The sequence below is a fragment of the Amblyomma maculatum genome, chromosome 4, assembly GCF_055883805.1.
Source record: "Amblyomma maculatum isolate TAMU_Amacu chromosome 4, ASM5588380v1, whole genome shotgun sequence".
NCBI classification, from domain to species: domain Eukaryota; kingdom Metazoa; phylum Arthropoda; class Arachnida; order Ixodida; family Ixodidae; genus Amblyomma; species Amblyomma maculatum.
This window is the reverse complement of record NC_139347.1, coordinates 169,250,801-169,272,006: the sequence shown is the minus strand read 5'-3', so window position 1 is coordinate 169,272,006 and position 21,206 is coordinate 169,250,801.

Below are 21,206 nucleotides of genomic sequence, written 5' to 3'. Positions count from 1 at the left end.
GTAAATTCATTTCGCGCTTCAGGAACCTGCGATAACCTGGTTTGAAAGTCATGAAATTTCTTTAAAAGCAAATGCGACACCTGGACGGCCTCTAACAACCAACCACTCAGTTTTCATTGTGGTGAGGCTGGCCACATTCTCCATCACTGTCCGTACTGGCATATCGTCCATCGCGATGTCGCCATCGATGCCTCAAGACCCTGCCCTGGTGAAAAACCACAGGAAATTAACTACTTGAGCAGGGAAGTCACCAAACCACCGATACCTCTCCCCGTCATCATTCAACGCCCGATTTGCGTCTCCGGGCAGCACCTATGATGGCAGTCTGCAATTAAAATTCACCAATCCCCGTAGGGGCAGCTGAAGTCGGCACTCTTTGGAGGTGAGGTCGCACAGCTGCCCAAAAACTACGATCATTCCCCACCAACGACAAGTGACGATTGTAAAGCATTTACACCACCGCTACACATGACGACAGCATCGACGACGACGCGACCAGACTCCAAGGTAACAGCCAACGAAGGGTTAAAGTGTACCCCGGGAGCGTTCTCCCGGGGTACACTTTAACCCCTTGTGGGCCTTGGAGCCGAGATAGGACACCAAGGCCCACGCACTAGAGGAACTTACCTTGACGTTCTTGTCGATGGTCTTAATCACTGACCCAGTGAACAGTGCAGCTGACTATTATGTAATCAGTTAACTGTTGGCCTACCAGCTCTGGAAAGTAACGGCCGTTTGATATGGCCCGCTGATTCACACCGCTTGTGGTAACCTCATTACCCCGTCGGAGCGATGTGCAGCAAGAGTAATGATAAATGGAGTGCTTACACTCCTATGTATAGGTAATCCGAAATGTGCGATGCAGGCACCACATGGTAGTAGGTCTTAAGTTTGTCCGGATCTGAAGAGGGAACGATACAGATTAGTGAAAAGGAAGCCCATCAACGAATTAGCTGTGAGGGGGAGGGTAGAAGAACTTAGTATCTTGCTATAGAATAGATTTTCAACTTTAACCCAGGATAACTACCCTTGACCAGCTGCGATGAACAATAATTTCATATATATCATTACAGAGTGCACGTTAGAAGAAGGTGGTAGATAATACCGATAAACTCTCTAAGGAGATGAAAGAATTGTTTAATCTTGTTTTCTGATATGTTTCATGCTTTGACTTTCGGTATTTGATCGCGATTTTCTTTGTTGATTTATGCTTGCGATGTAGTTTTTCTATTTGTTTACCCCTGCCTGTGGTCAAGTGACATTGCAGTATTTCTAAATAAATAATGAAATGCGCGTTAGAAGAAGGTGGTAGATAATAACGATAAACTCTCTAAGGAGATGAAAGATTTGTTTAATCTTGTTTTCTGATATGTTTCATGCTTTGACTTTCTGCATTTGATCGCGATTTTCTTTGTTGATGTATGCTTGCGATGTAGTTTTTCTTTTTGTTTACCCCTGCCTGTGGTCAAGCGACATTGCAGTATTTCTAAATAAATAATGAAAGGTTCGAACCCTACAGCCTGGAAAGAACTCGCAGATATATAAAAAAATCAACAAACCTAAGTGGCCGACACAAGGAAGTATAACATAAGGAAAGTTGCGCATGTTGGAAAGAACGGGGCAAGCTTTAAAGCGATGAAGATGAAATAGGGCATAGGCGAAACTCAATTGTATGCTCTAAGGGATAAGGCGGGAAATTTCATCACTAATGTGGAAAAGATAGTCAAAGTAGCCAAGACGTTCTATACTGATCTATGCAGTGGCGATTGATGTCAGGACAATGATGAGATTGGCAGTAGTGAAAAGCAGACAGGCATTCCACAAGGGATGAAGTACGAGGTTAAGGAATCTTTGGAAACTATAAAAAGGGGAACGCAGCTGGAGAAGCTCAGGTAACCACAAATTTGTTAAAGCACGGCGAGATATCGGGCAATATAAAAATGACCAGCCTGTATATACAATGCCTGATGACATCGATAGTACCAGAATCATAGAAAAACGCTAGCGTTATCTTAATTCATAAGAGGATGCTAAGGTTAGAAAAATAACAGAACAATAGCCTATTGTCTGTTAAGTATAAGGTGTTTTCTAGGGTAATCTATAAAAAATAGGGACAATCAGACTTCAATCAAGCAAAAGATCAAGCAGGTGTTTATGACAAAGCATTTTACCAAGTAGAAACCTCGGCATTTAGGCAGGCGTTGCGAAATCAGGGAGTTGACGAGCCGTATATGAAAGTACTGAAAGGTATCTATAGTAACTGCACAGCCACCATAGTTCTGAATAAGGAAAGAGACAAAATTCCCATAAAAAAGGTGTTAGGTAAGGAGGAGGAAGTATTCGGAGAGTTGGAATGGGAACAATTAGCTTTAAGGGTTAATGTAGAATACCTGAGTAATCAGCGTTTTGCTGATGACATTTTATTGCTAAGAAACACAAGCGATGAACTGCAAATGATTATTGGTGACCTGTATAGGTCACCAATAATCAGGTCACCTATACGTTGCTCTAAACGTGATCAACGCAATATTAAGCGTACCGCCTCAATCGAACATCGTAGTCTCCGTGGTGACAAGAGATATACCAAAATCACTGAAGGTTTTGTCAAAGGAAACACCCAATTGTTAGCAAAGCAGCACTGGGGGCTAGTTACTGGATCGAGGACAGGGCATCTCAAGAGGCGTCCCTTACAAAAATGGGTTTTGAAACTCCATTGTCGGACTATTGACCGCCTTTTGAATTTATTAAATATCGATAGACTTTCGGCCCCAGTTGAGTATAGTCTTCACACGGCCAACAAAATTTTCATTGTGTTCTACCCAATAGACTTTCTGTACTATTGTTTATATATGCTTTTTGTTGTCAGTTTTCAACATTCACGAAGGAAATAGCGGATACTGTAGTGCTGACCCATGTTTTTAAGAGGTTTTAGGCGTCAAGGTTGAGAACATGTAGCGATTTCGTTATGCTTCTTTGATCTCACTTGAAATTAACGATTGGCCAGATTCTGCAACGTAATATAAGAGCAGCGCCCAATTGCGTGCACGTTCATGTTTATTGGACAAGTTCATATGGACAGTTTTTAACATTAACGGTGCACACCTAGCTGATATTTCGCAACAAAGTAGCGAAAATATGGCCCTGAAAACTTTATGATGGCAAAGGCTCCCTTCACTATTAATGCAAACACATCAATGAAAAACTTTATGATGGCAAACGCTCCCCTCACTATTAATGCAAACACATCAATGAATGCTACTCAAACCTCGTAATACATCATATTTTGTATGTCACACAAGGTAACTGTAATGCTAGGATATACGTATATATTTTATATTAAAAATAAGTTCAGTGAGTCATCGCACTAACGAACACGATCCTGGATTTAACCTACTATGTAGGGCAGGGCAGAGCTTCATTAAACCAGTTGCAAAGTTCAGTATATGCTTCAGTGTCTGACATTCTGCACAAGCCTAGATGTTTTTTCCCATAGCTCATTGCCGCAAAATGAGGTGCAGTCTGCATTGGAATCCTCCACTGCTCTGCTTGTCTTTCGAAAGTTTTTTTTTTCTTTCCTTTCTTGAAGTGGCCACCACGCTAAACTAAGTCACTTTAAGTATTGGGGTGTACTAATAATCACGGTTTGATAACACGGATACTAGTGAACAAGAATAACAAAAACATTCGCTGGATTAAAAAAAAAAAGAAGGGTAAAGTGCGTTTTCTTCCGATGACTCTTTTTCAAACACGCTTTCGGCCGCCTTGCTCTTGTCCCCTTCGTACGCACACTCCCCGTGCCCCGCGGACGGGCGCCAGCAAGACGGGAGGGTCGGGGTTGCTTCCTGTTGCTCGGAGGGGGCTCCCCGCGGTGTCTCAGCTCTGCCTTCTCGGCCGTTTCTCCTCACCGAGGCGGCCTTGGCATATGGCCGGATTCGCGCCGTGGCCGCGACTTCCCCTTTTCCCCGAAGTGAAACCGTTTTTCTGCGCCCCATTTCTGCATGTGTTTTCTTTGCACGGCGACGCGGGTATGCCTGAGTGCGGCGGTGGGTCAGTTGGCGCTTTCCCGCCACCGTGGTCGTATGTTGCACAGTTAGCGAAGCATCGTGTGGAGGTTCTTTGGTTGCGATTATCACGAAGTTGGTTTTGTTCACATCGGAGCGCGAAGTGAAGTGAGACCCATACGCACTGAACTCTTCGGAGGAGTCCGTTGTTGGGATAGAGCTTCTGCGCGGAGAGAACGTGTTTAAGAAGTTGAACAGTCGCAGGCGTTTTGGATTCAAGGCGAAAAGCGGGGCGGACTGAGCGTCTGCGTTTCGGTGAGTGTTTTGCGTTTCCTTTTCGTGTGGATGCCAGTCATGTACAGTATGTGCTACAAGATAATGAAGCGCGTATGTACACATTTCCGGCAGGCAAGCCAGCCTCGTCGGAAAAAAAAAGAGGGTGGGGGGAGGGAGAGAGAGAGAGAGATAAAGAAAACGAGGTTTGTCACTACCGCGGACGCGTCATTTTCTTTCTTTTAAATGGTGACCGTTCTTGACGGGTTGTTCGGCACAGTGTTGTACTATTTCGATACGGTACCTGCGTCGTAGGGTAATGCTGGCGAGTTCTGGAGGCAGCAGCGATGCTAACTGAGCAGTGAAAAAGAGTACCAACTCATTTTAGACAAGAAATGCAATTTCTTGACCTATGACATGGGGCAGCGTACAGATCGCTTCGCTTTATTTTTTTTTTGTTAGTATCTACCACACTTTAATTATGATTTCCATTGTTTATTTCAGTTTACGCATGCGAGGAGTTCCCGGATGTATCAGCATCTTACACAAAGAACTGCCTGGTGTCATACCTTGCGCATGAATTGAAATAAAGCGAATAAACAACCCAGCTCATGGTATGGGTTCAGCAACGATGCAATCCTTATATCGTTTCTTATTAACGCGCATTTTATTTTTGTTCCTTTTCCACTGCGGAATCACAGAAAATGATGTATGATCAACGGTTAGCCAGGGGCAGACACGAGCTGGTTTGCATTAATGCAAAAGTAATACAGCACATATCCTTGCTGCGATCAGTCAACACATTCTATGTTCTGCTCGACCAATCAACAATCTAGCCAGGTCAGAGTATACGTTATTAGGTGAGCATGTATAATCCGGCTTAAAATAACAAGATCTTTTTTGTTGTTCTTTTAAGCCTCACTATACTTATCATTACCAAGCACTGATCTGACAGGATTGTTGATTGGTCGAGCAGAACATATAATGTGGTGAGTTATCGCAGCTAGGAGATGTACTGTACTACTTTTGCATTTATGAAAATCACCTCGTGTCTGCTCCTGGGAAACCGATGGTCGTGTACTATTTTCTGTTGCTCAGGAGTGGAAAGGTAGCAGAAAATCAAAAAGCGTCACTTGCAGAGTTTCTGAAGCAGTAGAGCCTAAAATCAACAGAATTTCAGTGGTGCGAATTTGAAAACCGCTCTTAAGAAACACATGGGCCACTATTCCAAAAGAGCTCAACATGTGGTCAACACGGCACCTTCAAAGATGTCGATGATTATCAATAGAGTTGCAACAGCGTATGTTGACAGATCTGATCCGAATTTCTATCGACACCCAACATGCATTTTTGTAAGGGATATAGCCCATATTCGCAGAGGACTGGCTCGGTTTCAGCTAACGAACTTCACCAAAGAACACCGACGTCTGAACAACGGCACGATGTTCGTTTTCGAGGAACTAGCAGACACCTAAGATGTCTGCGCCCTCCACGACCAGCCCACAGACAATGCACCAACCGGAAGAAATCTGCCAACTTTCGACGTTAACAACGCACTATTTCGGAGCAGATAAGGCCAGGTTTGCACTCTTCTTAAATGCTACAGTGACTTGTTTTTGTCAGCGTTGAAGGTGCAACATACTCCGATGGCAAAGCACCACGCAGTACCACGCACGAAGATGCCCGACGTCTTGATGCAAGTACCTAGCGTCTACTACTGGAGTGCTAGCCCTTCCGCGATGGAGTTGAGGGAATGCTTCCCGACGACGAGAACAAGCCACCGCAAAGCAACTGGGCGGCGCCAGTCGTCTTTGTGATAAAGACAGAACACTTCGCTTCTGCGTCGATTGCCGCCACTTGAACAATGTGACGAAGAAGGATATTTCCACGCTCCCGCGACTTGATGACACTAGACCGTCTCTTACAAAAATTAGTTTTGAAACTGTATTGCCGGACTATTGACCACCTTTTGAATCTACTGGATTTCGATAGACATTCAACCCCAGCAGAGTGCAATATTTACAAGGGCCAACGGAATTTTCATTGTGTTCTACCCAATAGACTTTCTGTACCATTGTTACTATATTCTTTTTGTTGTCAGTTTTCAACGTTCCCGAAAAATTAGCGTATACTGTTCATGCAGACCCATGTTTTTAAGTAGTTTTAGGCCCCAATGATAAAAACATGATTTAACAATTTCTTTATGCTTTTTTGTTCTCACTTGTAATGAAATATTAGCCAGCATCTGGAAAAAGAAATATAAGAGCAGCATCCAGCTGCGTGCGCGTTCATGAGATATCAAAGTGCATGGACAGTTTTTAGCATTAACGGTGCACACTTAGGTCAAGCTGCGCAACAACATAGTGAAAATATGCCCTAAAACTTCATGATGGTAAAGGCTCCACTAATAATGCAAATGCATCGTTGAATGTCAATCAAAATTCGTAATGGATCAGCTTCTGTATGTCGTAGTAGGTAACTTTAGCGGCAGGACATCTTTTATATTTATCATAAAACAAGTTCAGTGAGTCATCATACTGACAAACAGGATCCTAGTTAAACCTACTATGTAGGACAGGACAGAGCTTTCTTAAACCGGTCAGGTGCGATGCGGTTCAGCGAGTGCATGACATTTCAGTGTACATACGCATACATGTACTCCCATTGGAATCTGTGGCTCTTGTAGCAGCTATGGGATTGGGTGCTGGCGGTGGTCAAGTTCGAGCTCCTCTGGCCAGCAATTAGGGTATGCTTGCCAGATACTGTCGGTGCTACTGTTTTCATGCGAAGTAACTAACTCGGCAAAAAAGTCAATTAATTAATTCACCTAAACATCTTTAATAACAGAGTTTTGTCGAACATGTGGGTGAACAGCCTAGTCCGGTAGTCCTATGAATATGGCTGCCGCGCTGGCCCTCCCCCCGCCAATGCTGACGGTGAGGATTATCTCTGAGCAGATTGGGCTCACACTGCTGTTATGACAGGTATGGAATGGGTCAACGATGGGAATAAATTGGATTCCCATACCATATGATAGAAGTTAGTTATTTGTCCACAGTGTGGAGAAATAACTGCACTCTCACTGCACTCCCTGTACTACACTGTAATCTCCACTGCGGAGAGTACAGTGTAGGTGTCTACTGGCGTAACCAAGCTGGCATTGGGTATGTTTTTGTCTGTAGTAGCCTAAGGCCGTTCTGGTTTAGCTTAAATTTATGGGGTGTGCAGTACTTTCCTGGCTTTCTGTATGGTTTGAAAAAGAAGAATTTTGGCGATGAAGTTGAAAATCTCCGCTTCATCATGTACATTTGTTTCTTCATAGTGGTTGTTATTTTTGCGCTGATTTACTTCACATCATAAAAATTGACAGGTGGTTTATTTTGCGGCGAAGTATGAATTATTATGCGTTAGCACATTTATTCTTATTTGTGTATGGCTAATCTTGAATTTGTATGCTTTTGCGCGATCTGAACTTGCTCACTGCTGTGTACTTAACTTATGATGTGTGCTTTGCAAATTGGCAGGAGAGATGCAGGTAGAAAGGCCCGCCATGACCAAGCTGTAGAGAGTCTGCAGCGCCCAGGAGAAGTTTTTGCCTGCAAGAAGTGAACCTCGAGTTGCCCTCTATATCATCGTCGCGTGGTGTAAACTATCGAAACAGAATGGCAGGCTTATCCAAGGATCTCGATAGGTTGAATTCTCGTCTCTAAAGTGTTTCTCCAGTTGACAGCTCCTGCCAATTCGCGCATCACATGAGATCTCGCGAGGTTGCACTACCCACTAAAAATTACTGCTTTGGCATATTACCTGACAAATACCAGCTGTCAAAAATAGGCTTGTAAGGAGAACATACCGGACGGACGGGCGGACGTACGGATGGACAGACAGACAGATAGTTGGCAGCTCCTGCCAATCTGCGCATGACATGATATCTCGTGACGTTACATTACCCAATCATCAATTACTGCTTATACATATCACCTAACAACTACCACCTGTCAGAAGTAGGCTTGTAAGGAGAACGTACCGTACGGATGGACGAACGAACAGACGGACGGACGGACGGACGGACGGACGGACGGACGGACGGACGGACGGACGGACGGACGGACGGACGGACGGACGGACGGACGGACGGACGGACGGACGGACGGACGGACGGACGGACAGACAGACAGACAGACAGACAGACAGACAGACAGACAGACAGACAGACAGACAGACAGACAGACAGACAGACAGACAGACAGACAGACAGACAGACAGACAGACAGACAGACAGACAGACAGACAGACAGACAGACAGACAGACAGACAGACAGACAGACAGACAGACAGACAGACAGACAGACAGACAGACAGACAGACAGACAGACAGACAGACAGACAGACAGACAGACAGACAGACAGACAGACAGACAGACAGACAGACAGACAGACAGACAGACAGACAGACAGACAGACAGACAGACAGACAGACAGACAGACAGACAGACAGACAGACAGACAGACAGACAGACAGACAGACAGACAGACAGACAGACAGACAGACAGACAGACAGACAGACAGACAGACAGACGGACGGACGGACGGACGGACAAAGGGACAGATGGAGAGACAGATAGACAGACAGACAGGCAGGCAGGCAGGCGGACAGACGGGCGAACGTATAGACGGACGTACGTACAGACGTAGGTACAGACGTACAGGCGGGCGGATGGATGGACGGAGCAATGGAATGTTTTCTGCTAGTGCAGTAGAATGAACAATATCTCCTAACAAATGTTGTGTTTGTACTAGTAAACAAAAGCAGGGAGAAAGACCATCGTCTATTTCAAAGCGAGTTTTGAAACATTCAGCGGGCATAATAGAGGTATCAGTATTTAAGTGTTCACTCTGGTTAAAACCCCGTTTTCTAGCCTTCTCATTGAACAGCGGTCGGTCATTGGTTATCTGTTAATAAAGCAACAAAAAATCAAACGTAAAACTTGTATAATATTCGGTAAACTTTGATGGTGTGGTGTAAGAGGAGCTAAAAGAGTAGTAGTCTTCAAGTACTTCTGCAACACAAGATAGTAGGGGCAGATAACCTGTTATATTGTGTCTCCTCTTGTCCTGTGTTGATGCGGTTGCATTTGTGTATTTTTTATATTACGTAAAGTGGACATAGTAGCCTTCGGAGAAATAAGAATTATTCCGCGAAGTGCCAGTTTAAAGCGGGCTGATTGCTCATTTCTTGAGGACATGTCATTTGGCCAGAAACTTTAATTTTGCTCCGTTATACCTACGCCTGTTTTGCTTTCAAGAAGTGAACCTCGAGTTGCCCTCTATATCTTCGTCGCGTGGTGTAAACTATCGAAGCAGAATGGCAGGCTTATTCGCAATATGTAACGCGTTGAAATTAGCGTTTTCAACTAGTGAAATTCGCCACCAGATTTCGAACTGGTTTAAATTTTAGAGCTCCTATTGTCGAGGTGCGCTTGGTAAAATCTAAAGATTTTTTTATGAAAACAGCTATTTGTCGGACTAACCAACTACCTGTGCGTCTCATCCAAATGTTTATCACGCCCCGTCAGTGAACATCGATCCACACAGGGCATTAAAAGATCTCTTGCTGCACTGAGCACTCAACTAAAGAATGTTCGAAAGGCAAACTAGGTCACAACTTTCCCAAGAACTGATAGAGTTTAAAACTCAGGGTTTCTTAGAACTCCTCTTTTCCAAGCATCAGGAGTCCAATCCCAGTGACGATACCGTGCAAGTTTTTAATAAATCTCTACCAAACTTTGGAAGTGATGCTAACAGAAGTAGAAAAGTGTTTTAATACTAAAGAAAAGATTTTCTAAAAAATTGAACTTCATCCTTCAAGGGTTTTATTAAAGCTGCAACAGCATCGGTTAAGCAACACCAGCTTTAGCATCTGAGTTAAGACAAAGAGAATGCTTTTGAAGTGGAATACAAGAGATCTGCAAAGTTTTCTAGTGAGTAAACCATCTTCAATGCAAAAATTTTATGGGATTACGCAACATTATATGTCAGAGATTTCAACTGTGAAAACGCCATCGTCAGATGAAAATCTCAAGAACCTGGAATTGTATGCATCGGCCTGTGTTTCGTTACCGGCGTTAAAATATTACGAGGATCCCTAAGCTTCTCCTTAAGAGCAGACACGATATTGCTTAAACACAGCCTTTTCGTACTGTGAAGGTATTTAACTGAGTGACTTGCACAGATTGTCAAACCTGAAGTTGATGTTCTATGTAACCCAAAGTACTGGGCAGTCTGTACATGCGATGTGGTTAAAAAGATTAGAAAAAAAAGTACAAAAACTTGACTCACCTCACCTTAAAATAACAAAGAAATTGTTAATTTTTTATATGGTTTGGCTTTGGGGAAAAGGAGGTGCAGGGTCGGCCTCGCTTGCTGGTGGGCACCTACGTTTGCAGTGAGCGGCATATATGGGAGGGAGGGGGGGGGGGGTAAAACCATCGTTTAGAACCAGCATTGCAATCTAGCCTCCTATTCGATTAGCAGATGGAGTTTAATGGTAAACTGAATGGTGTGACACCAGTCTGAGCACTGCACAAAGAACTGTGTCACGAATTTGATATGAAATCACATGCGTATTTTGGTTCCCGACTCGGTGGTCTAAATTCTGGGTTACGGAAACAGCAATGGCGACATTGACGCCTTTCATAGCGAACGAGCTGGATACGATTCGCGTAAACAAGTGCAGTGATATATATCGGGTGTTCAGTCAGGTAACGTGTTTGAACGCCTTATAGAGAAATATACTGTCGCTGAATAAATTTATTGCCATTCTATGGCTTCCCACAGCATTTTCCCCCAAGAACATGTGCATCGTGAAATTCATTACGGCACGCAATTTCAGGCCAGACATATGTTATGCACGAACTGATGACTAGGGGCTGAAAGAAAGCGGTGTTTCAATTTGTTAACATAAATTGTGGGCAACATCTGGTTCTTGGTGACTGTAGCTTTCATTTTATGACAATTTTAGTGTCTGATGAAATCTGGTGAACATTCGGTGAGATTCAGGTATCACGTACACTTTTCAGCCTGGCAGCATTGCGTTGAACTCTCGCTAAGACTTATCTCCTTCAGGACATCAAGAATAAATGATAAGCATCCACGTTTACCGAAATCATTTCGCTATTCAACAGTTTGCAAGCCTAAAGAGATGCGTATGTCAAAGAGACCTACAAGGCTTGGTGTTGACCCATGCCCGCTTTTCGTAGTGCAGGTTTTCAGGAGCCGTATTCCATAATTATGTTCGAAATAGATATCTACTTTCCATCTTATTTGGAGCGATAGCAGTGCGAGGAGAGCACCGTACGAAAGCATCACGTGGTCAGCCGTGATACTCACAATGTAGTGGCTCAAGATGTCGATGATAGTCGTCATTGACTGCGCTATGCAGGCAATGGTGAGGTGCCTAAAAGTCGGTGAGACATCAGAAATTGTTAGGGATCAGTGCTAGAGGACCAGTGGGTAAAATATGTGAAATTGATAATAGATCCATGATGGATACTGCTGCAGAGAAATGTTGAATATACGTGGAACGTTGCTGATGTCCATTCTCAGTCCTTCGCTTCACTGTATACCTGTCCCCGGCTTTACCACTGTTTCGCTATAATCGAAATGACAAATCTTAGATATATCTCTACTCACGACAGGATTGCTTGTATCAAACCGTTATTAAGCCAGGCAATGATTCGGAGCTCAAAATTACTTGTGACGAAGCAACCATTTTATCCTGAAAGATTTAAGACCTGCGGATTCTAGCCAGACCCATACTTTTTCTCTCAAGTGACCGCTTAATACGCGTCTAATACTGCCGCCAAGCTTTTAACATTCTTGTGTTGCTAGAGCGATCTGGCGAGCCATGCGTGGGAGACATTTTATTTTTGCGTTACATATATTTTTTAAATGGCATATCATCAAAACACTGTGGCGGACGTTTTAGCGTTCTTTTTTGCCGAAGATAAATTACGTTTTGTTTTTGTAAACATTATCCTGCCACTTCAAGTTTTAAATAATTAGTAGTATAATATATGCAGTACTAATAAATAAATAATTAGTAATATTATTATAGCATCAAAAGCCTTGTTGTTCAGAAAATCCAATTGTCTTTTTTATCGCTGCCAAGCGAGAAGTCATGAGCATTCATCTGGCAGGTGGCAATCGGCAAGGGACATGGGCAGGCACTGACGGGTTGGCAGGTTGCATAACGTTACGACACCACTTGATAAGAGCCCTTCGAGATGAAAATCGGAGTCGGCCGCGACTTACGCATAGCGTACAAGGCACGTGTACCTTTGGCAACACTTCGTACGACTCAGTCGAAGCGGAGCATTTGTAGCATATGTCAGGCAGTCATTTTACGGTAGGTTGCCAATCTATGCTGCTGATCATGTATCAGATAAGTAATATGTGAACGAGGAGGTATATAACTAAGAGCTAGTGGGCCGAATTCGCATTTCGGCTAACCAGGCATATTCGGCCGCCATTTTCTTTCTTCCCTTCGCCGCGCAACATAGCAGTTTTTATTGCATACTGACTTTCCTGCCCGAAAATGACAATAAACGACCGTGAGAATTATTAGGCACGGTATTGCGTTTAACATAAGTAGGCTGTATGCTTTCTCGTTATCTGTGAGAAAAACTGCCGGCCGTGTTTCGGTGTGCATGCTTTTCTGCGAACTGTACAATGGAAGCGCTAACAGTGCTGGTCAGAAAGTTTAAAATTCAGAAGCTCTTTTTTTTCAGAACCTAATAGTTAGAGAGAACGCGAAACTAACTGCGGCCTGTTTTTTTTTGTATCTCTTCCTAAGAGCGGAGACTGTTGATCCTTTTGCCCATTAGCTTTGCGAAATCTGAACATGATTGGATGTTGATAACAAACAAATAGCGTTTTCAACATATCGACCAGTGCACTTCGCTTGTAATGACTAAAAACATTCCTGCAATCAAGTCAGCTCTCAAAGGTAGTTGATCGAATATGTCCAGTGAGTCCTTGAAAGTAGAATCAAAGTCCGAGCGCGGCTGTTTGAAAAATATACCAGTGCTGCTGCTCAAATAAGCTCTGCAGTATTTTAGTGCTGATAACAGGAAATCAGTTGCAAAGTGTATTGTGAAAAATTCTGGTCGAGGGACGTCAATATATCCCGATACATTTTTATTTTTTGAGATATCGTATTTTTCTTTTCGCCAGCAAGCGGTTATGTGTGTTTTTTCAGTACACGCTGCAAATACAAAGCCTCGCTTGAACGTCACGCGTCCATATTTAAGCACAAACGATATAACAATACTATAAATAAAAATATTTCGCTGCATATTTCGATTTAGTGGATCACAATATCTTACTGCAAAAGTTAAACCATTATGGCATTCGCGGAAAGGCTTTACAACTAATACAGTTTTACTTACCCAGAGAAAGCAAGCGATTCAGTTAATGTCTTTTCTGGAATTAAATATACCTGCTCTAGTGTGACGTAAGGTAGTTTAGTTGGACCTCTCCTCTTCAATGCAATGACATCTTCGATGACTCTTAGTACCATCGTAAGCATCAATACCAATTTAAGGTGTATCATTTACGCAGACGATGCTAGCATCTTTTTATGTGGGAAAGATTTATTGGAAATATTATCCAGATATAATAATACCATGGCAGGACTGGAAGATTCGGCAGTATGAAACACTATACATGTAAATAATCAGAAAACTATAGTAGTACTTTCCGGCCAGTGAACAAAATCATCGCGGTACATCAAGCAATAACACTGAACTTCCGGAAAATAGAAATTATAAAGTTTCAAATGCATTGGTGTAATCTCCTCTCATATGTTTTGGGACGATCACGTAACGCCAGCTTGATAGGTCGAATTTGAAACATCAGCTATCAACGCGAACTAAATTGCTTCGTACAACTCGCTTTTTCAATTTCATCTGAACTACAGTCGACTAGTATGGGGGACCACGCCCCCTCTAGCTTGCAACGCATTCATCTTTTGCAGAAGAAATACATTCGCCGTGTTTGCAACGTACCATACAGATCAAACACTGCACAGCTTTTTCACACTGCCAGAATAATCCATATGCATAGCTTATATAAATACCGATTGAGCGCACAGTACAAATCAGGAATAAAACAAGGCCTTAAGAATCTACGAGCTCTTGAAAAACTGCAAACAATGTGCCACCTTACCAAACTAGGTATGCAGCAAGCGGGGTAGTTTCTACCCCTCGTCTTAAAGTTGGTCAACAGTGGTTATGTTTTACTTCACCCATTCCTTTGAAGACCTACATGTCATAAAACATTGACTTATTTTCTTGTTCTTACCGGAGCCTTCGCCTTATGCTTAGTGCATAATTGTGCATACTGCTTTTCTTTTAGATGTTATGCCTCGCACTGGTCTGAAATGTCGTACATTTTATTTTGTTTTCATTGCAATCAAGACACGATCAAAACGACGTGCATTACATTTGACCTGCTGTTCCGATGTGTATAGATATATTTTTTATCTGGTGCTATTCCGTTTCTACCAAATGAAAAAAGGATAAAAAAGGGCTGTGGGCTAGTCAAACTGCCAGTGAGCAGGCTGTTTTCCCGCCATCCTGCGATGATATATGGCCGGTGGCAAATAAACGATTATTGTTATTATTATTATTTGATTAGATACTTGATGTTGGCCAATATTTCTTTGTTGTACCTTGTGTATAGATATATTTTTTATCTGGTGCTATTCCGTTTCTACCAAATGAAAAAAGGATAAAGAAGAGCTGTGGGCTAGTCAAACTGCCAGTGAGCAGGATGTTTTCCCGCCATCCTGCGATGATATATGGCCGGGGGCAAATAAACGATTATTGTTATTATTATTTGATTAGATACCTGATGTTGGCCAATATTTCTTTGTTGTATCTTCAACATTTTAGATTTAGGACGTTGTGTTGCTGCCTGACCCTCCAGATGAGAGTTATCTATAATTGTTAGCTGAGGATGTTCCGCTCTGCTGAAGCGATTCAGGAAGGCTGTTTGGCTGCATATGCTGCCATGTATGGGCGGGTAATATTGGAACAATTTGATTGTTTCCCTGTGATGTAGGTGGAAAGCAGATTGCACTTTATTTCCGACTTGTGCACGATATTAGGTGGTGAAAGAAAAGCACCGAAAGCTTCACAATTCCGGAAAGGACCATATGGACGCATGCGAAGCGGTTCTTCGTCAGCGTGCTTTCCTCATGCACGTGAAAATGGTGAAGACTGCCCTCGTCCCCTATATAGACGCTGTTCGGCCAGTGTCATTGCCGACACATCGCCGTAGCCTTCTAGATCCAGTGGGAAACTCTTATTAAGTGACGCATGGGGTGTAGATTTCGCCAACTACCGCGATGACTCCTCCAATGTAATGTCCTTGCTGTAAAGCTACTGATGAAGCAGCGAAATATCTCAAATGTCATTCGTGCTACTCTGGGCAGTGCTTTAAGTTTCAAGTACAGCACTTTGTACTCCTGAAAATATCACCAGTGACGATTATTCGTCAATACTCTGTGAAACACTTAAAATGTCACCTCGTTTTAGTCGGATGTTTGATGTACTGCTTCTGCCTTTACATTTAAATAAAAGTAATTCGGGATCTGCAAAGGTGGGATCACGCTCCTGGTCTTTACATCTACACTGTTTCTCTTCTTTTATCCCTTACCAGTTTCTTTGTGCAGGATAACAACGTGCAAAATATTTTGGGATAATCTTCGTAGCGCTTCTTTTTGGGCGCCCTGGGTATGTGACATGTATTTGAGAAAGAAAAAACATATGCGCGACCTATACTCTATCAAAGGAGTTCCTTGCAGCCTTGCAGCACTACCCCAAGCCGCGGTGAGTGCAGAGGCGACTTCTGACGTGCGCTGGAGAAGGAAGTGGCAGTCGGCCATGTGGGCAATAGAATAGAGGGTTTGAAAGTGTACAGTCGCGAAAAGTTAGTGTAAATTGAGTCTTAACGTGCGGTCTCGTTGCACACGTTATTTCTTGAGTTTAGCTTTCGCGACCATTATGCTCGATGAAATTATATTGCCGCCATAGCGGTGCGCTTCGTAGCATGACGTCTTGTTTTGGAGGTAACTGTTCTTTCCTACTTGGCTTCTCAACGCGTTCATTATTCATAATCAGCCGATCTGGCTTCGTTTTTGGCTACCTTTCATCTACAGCAACAAGCTGAGTTTCAATTGGCTTTTGTATTTTTCCGTGTTGTATAGTAGCGCGCGTTAGCAAAAATATGAAACACCAGATAGCACCAGCCCCGCCCGGGTTGGTTGGTTGGTTGGTTGGTTCACAGGAAGGGAAAGACGCAGCATCTGTCACACTTGCTCTGTGGACACCTGAACCACGCCGTATGGGAAGGCAGGAAGGTGGGAGTGAAAGTGTAAAGAGAGAAAGGGGAGCCGTAGTGGAGGGCTACGGAGTAATTTCGACCACTTGGGGATCTTTAACGTGCGCTGACATCGCACAGCACACGGACGCCACTTCGTTTCGCCTCCATCGAAACGCAGCCGCCGTGGTCGGGTTCGAACCCAACCGCAACTGACGGAAATGAGTAAATATGCTTAGCTCTGAGTGGTAACGACTATAATGACTAAGCCTGACTTCGGAACGACCGGTACGCCAAACGACTTGTACGGGCCGCAACTGTGGAAATGAGTAGGAATTGCTTAGTTATGAGTGGTAATGACTACAATGACTAAGCATCAGTCAGCTTACGACTACGGAATGACATATACAGTAGAATCTCGATAAACGGAAATCGGTTAAACGGAACTACCGCTTAAACGGAACAAACGCCTCGCGATTGGTTGGTTTTGTATTAAGCCAATATAAAAAAAAATCTCGTTAATCGGAACTCAAATTTTGCGACCACCGCGTTAACGGAACCGAAAAACTCGAAACCGCAACTAGTTGGACAAGCGCAGTGCCATCGCGGTACGCATCAATGCTCCCCTCCTTCTCCTCCCCGCGTCACCACTCCGGTTTCCGTCTCCGGCGGTTTCCGGTTTGCTCTTACACTGCCCTCCGCATCGCTCGCTCGCGTTCACGGCGGTTGTGTTCATTTAGGCCTAAGCCATAGAGCCCTAGAGCATTTGTTCGGTCCGATGGCAGCGCTAAAACGACCGCACAATGCACTTGCGTTGGAAAGGAAGATGGAGATCATCAACGACTTCGAGAGTGGTGGCTTCACGAAAACGGCGCTAGCGACGAAGTAAGCCGTCCCCAAAAGCAGCCTAACAAGAATTCTTCAGGAATTCTTCAGGAATCCTTTTTCACTAGCCAATAAGTGGTAATTCCCACTCTTTTGACATTTTTTTTTTAATTTCAGTACTAATACTACTGGAACAAAAATTCCCTGCTTATTTTTCTCTAATAAAGTTTGTTCTCATAGTGTACCGTTCTCCTTATTACCTAGATTTCGCAAATTGAGATCCGCTGAGACTGCCAACTGCGCGCGCGCGCGCCAGCCGCGTAGGGTTCACGCGGAAGCGGATTGCGCAATGCTGAACCTATTCTCTCTTTAAACGAAACTCCTGATAAACGGAACATATTTTCCCGGTCCCTTGAGGTTCCGTTTATCGAGATTCTACTGTATGTCAAACGAAAGGAGCTGACCGGAAATGAGTAAATATTCTTAGTTATGCGTGGTAACGACTATAATAACGAAGCATGACTCAGCATGACCACGGAACGACCAATATGCCAAAAGACGACTTGTAATGGGCGCAATTCACAGGAAATGAGTAAACACGCTTAGCTATGAGTGGTAATGACTACAATGACTAGGTGAGACTCATCATGAAATAGGCAAATGGTAAGAAACAATGAGAAATAGGCAAAATATGAGAAGCAAATGATAACAGAGCAAGGGTAGGCTTTCCCCGTTCTCCCCTTACGAGAATTATAATAAACCCTGTAATTATTGTAGAGGCTATCGTTGCAACACTCGCTGCTCCTGACCCCGCCGGGCGTCCGATTCAGGCATCCGTGCGGCACCTTTTATTTGTGTTTCCTCGAACGCCGCACCACACAGCATGCAGAAGCAGACGCAATACAGCAGGCATTAGCAGCGTTTTTAACTGGTTATAAATGGGAAGGCACAGTATCTGTCACAATTATCCACGTGCACCTTAACCTTGCCATAAGGAGAGAGAGGAAGGTGGGAGTGAAAGAAGAAAGTGAGAGGGAGGTGTCGTAGTGAAGGGTTACGGACCACAGCGCTATAAAGGCTTTCGCCTCATCAGACTTTAGTGGTCAGCCGCAGTATATCTGTCACTTATCCGCGTGCACCTTAAAAAACTGATGTATAGGAAAGGGAAAGGCACGGTAACTCTCACTTGTTTCCTGTGGACGCCTCAACCGCGCCGTAAGAGAAGGGAGGAAGGTGGGAGTGAAAGTGGAAAGGGAGAAAGAGGAGCCGTAGTGGAGGGCTACGGAGTAATTTCGACCACCTGGGGATCTTTAACGTGCGCTGACATCGCACAGCACACGGACGCCTCTTCGTTTTGCCTCCATCGAAACGCAGCCGCCGAGGTCGGGTTCGAACCCGGGTACTCCGGCACTAGTCCAGCGTCGTACCACTGCACAACCCCGGCGGGGCATTGACGTGTATCTTAACCCTTCCACCTTCCTCCCTTTCTTTATCGTGCACCCTAATCTACCCATAAAGAAAGGGAGGATGGTGGGAGGGAAAGAAAAAGAGAGAGAGGTGCCGTAGTGGAGGCCTACGGACCACAACGCTATAAAGGCTTTCGCCTCATCGCAATTTAGTGGTCAGGTGCCGTATCTGTCACAATTCTCCGTGCACCTTAACCTTGCCATAAGGAAAGGGAGGAAGGTGGAAATGAACGAAGAAAGTGAGAGAGAGGTGCCGTCGGGGAGGCCTACGGACCACTGCGTTATAAAGGCTTTCGCCTCATTGCACTTTGTTGTCCAAAGGAGGAGGGCATTGATGGTGGCCGCTCCTGGTCCTGATGGGGCTGGGACAGGTAGGTCACTGCCGCTTGCGGCGGCGGTTGTTGTGGCTGTAAGAAGGAAAACAAACTGCGCAGGCTTGCTACTGGCTCAGTAGCTGAGCCACGTCCGCTGCCTTTGATTGATTTATAAAAAGGGAAAGGCGCGGTAACTGTTAAATTTTTTAATTGTCTCACTTGTTTTCTGTGGACACCTCAACCACGCCGTAAGGGAAGGGAGGATAGTGGGAGTGAAAGTTGAAAGGGAGAAAGGGGAGCCGTAGTGGAGGGCTACAGAGTAATTTCGACCACCTGGGGATCTTTAACGTGCGCTGACATCGCACAGCACACGGACGCCTCTTCGCTTCGCCTCCATCGAAACGCAGCTGTCGAGGTCGGGTTCGCACCCGGGTACTCCAGCACAGTAGTCGGGCGTCTTACCACTGCACCACCCCCGGCGGGTGGGGACAGAAGAGTGAAATTTAAGAGAGCACGTTGTTGGGCTAGTTGGTCATACATACTTAAAAAAGGGGAATTGCGCTAAAAAAGACACGGATGAGAAGAGGTTCGAACCGCCCATTCATGTCCTCTTCTCGTCCGTGTCTGTTTTTAGCGCAATTCCCCTTTTTTTAAGAAGAGTGAAAGTAGAGAAGAAAGAAAAATAAGAGGGAGAGAAAGATGCGCGCCGAAACAGTCGTCGTTCACCACATAAGCTGTTGCGGGTTCAATGACGGCCTACAACAGATAAAAATTTGGTGGCTCGCTAGCCCCCACCGCAAGCGGCGTTGACCTACCCTCCCAACCACGTAGGGCCAGGAACAGCCACCCTTCACCACCTCAAGCATGCCACCAAATTTTTATCTGTTGTAGTACAGTGGCTTGTAGTCCCTCATTGCGACGGCTGTTGCGACGTGCGTCTTTCTCTGTCTCTTTCTCTTCTTTTTCTTCTCTATTTTGTCTTCTGTCCGCACGAGGAAGCGGAGGTGGCTCAGCTACAAAGCCAGTGGCAGGTCTGTGCGTTTTCTTTATCTTCTTCTTACAGCCACAACAACATAGTGGTCCAAAGTGCCGCTACCATATTTTTAGCAGCTTTTCACGTGTGCAGCTTTTGATAACTACACAGCCCAGGAGTTGCGCTTCTAAGCTCCGTAATGGGGCTCGCGGAGGCACGTCTGCGCTACCTAAGCTGAAAAGGATTAGGGCAAGGTTCCTCCTCACCAGCAAGATTGCGAATGCAGGTGATGCGTAAAGGAGCCCGTTTCAGGAATGAGAGGCTAAACCCTTGAGCTGCATCTCTTTGGCAAGAGCATTACCATCGAGGACAAATGTCACTGGAATGTCCTGCACGGTTGTCGGGGCAGCCGGGAGTGGGAACCTACATGTTGCGTAGCCGCACATCGCCGTGCGCCTTGGAGGAAGAAAAACTTTCTTCTTTCATTCATTCGAATCGCCTGCTCTACTGTGACGTGTATTGCACCTTATTTCGCTAAGTCGCTCTTAAAAATGACGACCACGTATTTGGCAGGCAATGACTGAAATTTTGCTTGGCCCATGAATTTATTGATTGAATAAAACTTCATTTTCCACTGATTCAGGAGGCCCCTACTCCCCGCTCCTAGAACGCAGGCCTGAGGAATGGAAGCGGGAACCACCACGACTAAGGACTAGCGAATGTACATTGGTTATTCGCAGCCTCAACTGTCAGGCGGACGGCTCTTTACTGGTCAGCGGAAACCTTGCTTAACAGCAGGGTCTGCCAGGCTTTTCTACATTTAATGTTGCCCCTAGCGCCCGGAGACTTAGGGCATTGCCAAATTATATGGTCGAGGGTCCCCCTCGCTTCGCAGGCTTTACATTTATCTTTTTTTTCTCATCTATCCTGGTGTGAAACAACCAGACAGGGTTTGGGACATTTCCGGTT